Here is a 5,410-nt window from a genome sequence, read left to right on the forward strand (position 1 = left end):
AGGGCACTGTCACCATGCTGCTGGCTCAACATCACTGATGTCACGTTATGTATTGTCTCGGTTTCGGTTCGGTTTGAATGAATAATGTGATGTGAACACCAAGCGGACCAGAGGCCTCTCCAAAAGCAGGAAGTGGACTGCCATGCAAGGCATTCTGGGTAAATACAACCAAAACAAATGCGCTAGCCTAGCAATAGCAGGAGAAAAGACTCGAGAAATCCTCCATCTTGACCTCCGATGCTAGTCCGTTTTTGTTTACATTTCGTAGAAAGGAGGAAGTTGCTCTCAGTGTCTTCAGAGGTTTTTGTCGTTTCCTTCAGTGTCTCTTGGTGTAGCGCTCCCACAGGCCAGGAGGGGAACAGAATTCATGTTTTTTTCATTAATAATAATAATAATAATAATAATATATTAAATTAAAAATATCTATTTATGAGATTTATTCCAGTTGGACAGCTGCAATGTTTGCATCTGTCATTTAAAACCAAAAACAATAATTTATGGCTAAATTATGATTTAATTTGGTAATAAAGTGTTTTTGTGTTTGATATGATGTAAAGCACTTTGAAATGGCTTGCTGCTGAAATATGCTATACAAATAAAATTTGATTGATTAATAATAAACTTGTTTATGGTTTTTAATAATAATAATAATAATAATAATATCTTTTTTTTTTTTAGAATAACAGAGATATGATTTTTTTATTTAAACACATTTATTTTTCAATAAATATACATTATAACATCTTTACCACTTTACCATAAGAGTCACATAAAACACAGTTTAAGAGGGAAATAAAGGAATTAAGAAAGAAGGAAAGAAAAAAGAAAGAAAGAAAGAAGGAAAAGGAAAGAGATTATTTTCTGTAACATGTTTCTACGGGTTAGATTGCAGCCATCTCTGCTCGCCACCAGATGGCGCTCAGAGCACAGGGTTTGATTGATTTACTCCTTTCCGCCAGGGAAGAAGAGCTCCGTGTCCCCGGAGTGAAGCTGTTTGCTGGTGATTTTTATTCCGGACCGAAATCCGCTGTGTGTTTGACAGTGCTTTGTTTATTTTGACACAGAAAAAGGTCAGACAAAATGTTAATGATGTGAATATTTTTGCTTTCACACAACATAAACAGCTCAGAGCGGGAAATTGTATTTCTGTCATTTTGTTTTTCTGTTGACAGAGTTGACCTAAATCTTTGCCCGCCTTGTTTTGATGAGTCACGGTTTGATGTCTGAGTGGAAAACACTTTTATTTTCACAAGTTGCTCATTTCAAAAACCAATTTGGACTATTTCAGATAAATTACACGTTAGTCAAGGGAAGCCGAACCTCAAAGTCTGGTGTTGGACGGATGTGCCGCCATGACATCTTCACGTTCGCGGTCCGTCACGGCGGTGACAATGATTGGACCCGAACGCTGAGTCATTTTCCGGGCAGAGAGGGAAGCCAGCATCGTTTCTGACTCAGCCCAGATGAGTCTGAAGGTCTTTGCTGGATGTTTTCATCAGAGAGGATGTTGGGCTGATTTACAGTGGCGACCCCAAGTGGGGGGGATGAGGGGGCCACGGCCCCCCTGGAACAAAGCTGCCCACCCCACTGGGCCCCCAGAGAATCAATTTTATCATTTAAAATGTAAAGCCCAATAAATTAATAACTACATAAAATTGGTATAAATATTTTTTGCTTTTTTTTTTTTAGATATTTTTATGTATTTATTGGGTATGTGTATATATATTTTTAACTAAATGGACAGTAGACATGTTCTTTGAAAGAACTAAATCCTGTTCTTATAACTGATGAGAGATTGGTTCAAAGGAGCCTAAAATGATTTATTTTAATAGAGCAAACAACATCCCTTTCCTACAATAAAACAAAGATAAGGTAATTTTATTTATATAGCACATTTTCAACAACAAGGCAATTCAAACTGCTTTACATGAGTTAAAAAGAAATACAAAGAAAATGACAAACTAAAGGAAAGAAAAATGAGGAACGAAAACTAATCTAATGTTCTAAAGTATGTAAACAATGTGCTCCTGTTCAGGGTTGCTAAGTATCTAATTCCATTTCTAAATAGTGAAACTCTACAGTTTCTGATAAAATAAGCTAAAGAGTGACGGATCTGAATCCTTTTCTGGGTTAAAAGTAATATAAACTAAGCAGTGACTGTTCCTGTTAAGTATTTCTGGATTCCAAGTTTGTAAATGGTGCGTACTCCACAATTTCTGATATTACTAATAAACTAAAATAATCCTTTTCTGGGTTAAAATAAATTGGATGACTATTTATTTTCTTTGTACATCCCAGGTTTAGAGTATAATTTTCCTCAGAATGTGAAATTTATTCAGTTCATTCAAGCATCTTTCTGAAAATGTTTAGTTTGTGTGGGAAAAAATCCATTTAAATACTTTCTAGTGTTCAGGACTGCCACTAGTTTTATGTCTGAAATGCAAAGAGGGACTGAAGCTCTTTAAGAGGCAGGAAGCATCCAGACAGCAGAAGAAGAAAAAACACTCAGTCAGAGTGGGAAACCTTGGAGACAAAGACACGAAACGAACTGGAAACCAGACTGAATTACCAGGACATCAGCTGCATAACAAGGAGGGAATCAAAGAGTATATAATTACTGGGAGGGTTAATTAGGGAAGTGAATGGAGGGAAATTAACGAGAACAAGAAAACAAGTGGTGACACGACAATCTGGAGTCAAGATAAGGACAGCAGAGGACAGACTGCAAATAAAAACTGGTGGTCTGCATATTCATTAGCTCCTTCGATAGCTGTGATGTCACAGCTGGATGACTGAGGAACCAGTGTTGCACATCTAGAAACTGAAATCTGCCCATTCTTCTCCTGAGTTATTGTGTTAAACTGGGATTAATAGTGTTTTAAGGGATTATGTTTGCCTAAATATGTTGTAATTTTCATATTAACCTAAAAGTTGTTGTTTGTGATACCTAAAATCTCATAACGATTTCAAAAATTGTGTATCTTTATTGTATTTTTCACCTGTGCAATGCATGCTGGGTCAATAACAGCAAACTGGAGAATTTAAGCAAAACACAAGATCATGTTGGCTGATGTGGCGACAAAAATGTCTGGACTCAAAGTTTATTGATCCGTTAAAGACGAGATATCTGGAAACAAGCTAACATGACGGCTTGTGATTTAACTGTTTACAAAGGTAGCTAGTTAACACTGTTAGCAACGGCTAATGCTTTTAGCAGGAGCTAACAAGAAATAAAAAAAAGGATGCTAATAAATGGATGTTCAAAGTTTTTTAAGACAGAGAAAATGTTTTGATTCTGTAAACAGTTTCACCGCTAATTTTGTTTTGGGTTAGCACTTCCTAGCAGATAGCCGCACCTGAATCGATCTCTGGTCCACTTGGTGTTCACATATGCATTTGAACCGCACCAGAGTTCACTTCAACCGAACCGAGACGGGGGTTTGTGGTTTTTTTGGTCTGTTTTTTAATTAGCATTCACACCTCCCCAAACGAACCGAACCGGTCCTTCTAGTCCCGGTTTGAGTCCGAGGTTTGTAGGTACCAGAGTGGAAGTGAACTCTGGGTCAGTTCAAATGCAGATATGAACGCCAAGCGGACCAGAGACCACTCCAAAATCAAGGAAGCACACAACTGTGCAATGCATTCTGGGTAAATACAACCAAAACAAGTGCGTTAGCTTGTGATGTTTAGCCAAAAGCTAAAGAGAAATCCTCCAATTGCTGAAATCTGACACCACTTCATTTTTGTTTCCATTTGGTGAAGAAGGAAGTTGCAAAGTGTCTTCAGAGGTTTTCATGTCGTTTTCTTCAGTGATTCTTGATGCAGTGCCCCCACAGGCCAGGAGGGGAACAGGTTGGTGTAACTCAGAGCCGCAGCAGCTGGAGGTGGAGCAGATGCTGCGGCTCTGGTCCCAATAGAACCGAGTCTACTGAACTATCAGGTGGGAAAAACAAGAGAAATACACTGAGAATACCTGAAATTAAACAAACTTCTGTGCACAGAAGAGAAACGAACCAAACAAAACTCAGATCAAATCAAACAAACCATGAAAAGTCCTCACATAGGTGGCCATCTCAGGCTGCATGCAATAGCTGTGTCACAGTAAACAGCGTAGCAGGATTCTGACCCTAAAAGCTTCCCTGGTGGGCCTCTAGCTAATTTTTCACCTCATTAGCCTGGGCAGACGAAAAACTGGGACACTGAGGACAAAGGAGGTCTGTGTTCACCTCCCCGGCAGGAAGGAACGGGCCGGTGGGAAGGATGCAGGCGGCGCCGCATCATCGGAACGCGCTGGTGCGGCGCGCTACTCACAGGCTTCAAGACGATCAGTGACACGAACAGAAAGGGCAGCGATTCACCGCGGAGCGATTCACTGCAGACCGATTCACTGGAGACCGATTCACTGCGGAGCGATTCACTGCAGACTGATTCACCGCAGACCGATTCACTGCGGAGCGATTCACTGCAGACCGATTCACTGCAGACCGATTCACTGCGGAGCGATTCACTGCAGACTGATTCACTGCAGACCGATTCACCGCAGACCGATTCACTGCAGACCGATTCACTGCAGACCGATTCACTGCAGACCGATTCACTGCGGAGCGATTCACTGCAGACCGATTCACTGCGGAGCGATTCACTGCAGACCGATTCACTGCGGAGCGATTCACTGCAGACCGATTCACTGCGGAGCGATTCACTGCAGACTGATTCACTGCAGACTGATTCACTGCAGACCGATTCACTGCGGAGCGATTCACTGCAGACTGATTCACTGCAGACCGATTCACTGCGGAGCGATTCACTGCAGACTGATTCACTGCAGACTGATTCACCGCAGACTGATTCACCATGGTGGTATATTTCACCAATGTGAGAAATTATTTAGGGGCTGCACAGTGGCGCAGTGGGTAGAGCTGTTGCCTTGCAGCAAGAAGGTTCTGGGTTCGATTCCCGGTCTTTCTGCATGGAGTCTCCATGTTCTCCCTGTGCATGGTGGGTTTTCTCCAGGTACTCCGGTTTCCTCCCACAGTCCAAAAACATGACTGTCAGGTTAATTGGCCTCTCCAAATTGCCCCTAGGTGTGAGTGTGTGTGTGGTTGTGTGTCTCTGTGTTGCCCTGCGACAGACTGGCGACCTGTCCAGGTGACCCCGGAACACTAGCTGGAGAGGCACCAGCAACCCTCCCGACCCCACTGAGGGACAAGGGTGTAAGACAGGGGTGTCAAACTCCAGTCCTGAAGGGCCGCTGCCGCTGTCCTGCAGTTTTTAGATGTGCCACAGGTACAAAACACCTGAATCAAATGGCTCAATTACCTCCTCAGTTCTCCAGAGCCTTGCTAATGACCTAATTATTCTATTCAGGTGTGGTGCAGCAGAGGCACTTCTAAAAGCTGCTGTAAGAAAA

The 5,410-nt window shown here is 41.9% G+C and overlaps 1 long non-coding RNA gene across 2 annotated transcripts; it reads left to right on the forward strand.

Annotated features, from left to right (window-relative positions):
• The first annotated feature begins 783 nt into the window (after positions 1–783).
• LOC145549033 (uncharacterized) lies at positions 784–1,665 on the forward strand. Of its 2 annotated transcripts, none has more exons than XR_014084946.1 (2): positions 784–1,070; positions 1,173–1,665. It is a non-coding gene; the product is annotated as an uncharacterized LOC145549033 (long non-coding RNA). The 2 variants fall into 2 exon arrangements; XR_014084945.1 differs by having other exon boundaries at positions 1,289–1,665.
• Positions 1,666–5,410: the final 3,745 nt, after the last annotated feature.

Source organism: Poecilia reticulata, chromosome 19 (assembly GCF_904066995.2).
Source record: "Poecilia reticulata chromosome 19, P_reticulata-male-v2, whole genome shotgun sequence".
Taxonomy (NCBI): domain Eukaryota; kingdom Metazoa; phylum Chordata; class Actinopteri; order Cyprinodontiformes; family Poeciliidae; genus Poecilia; species Poecilia reticulata.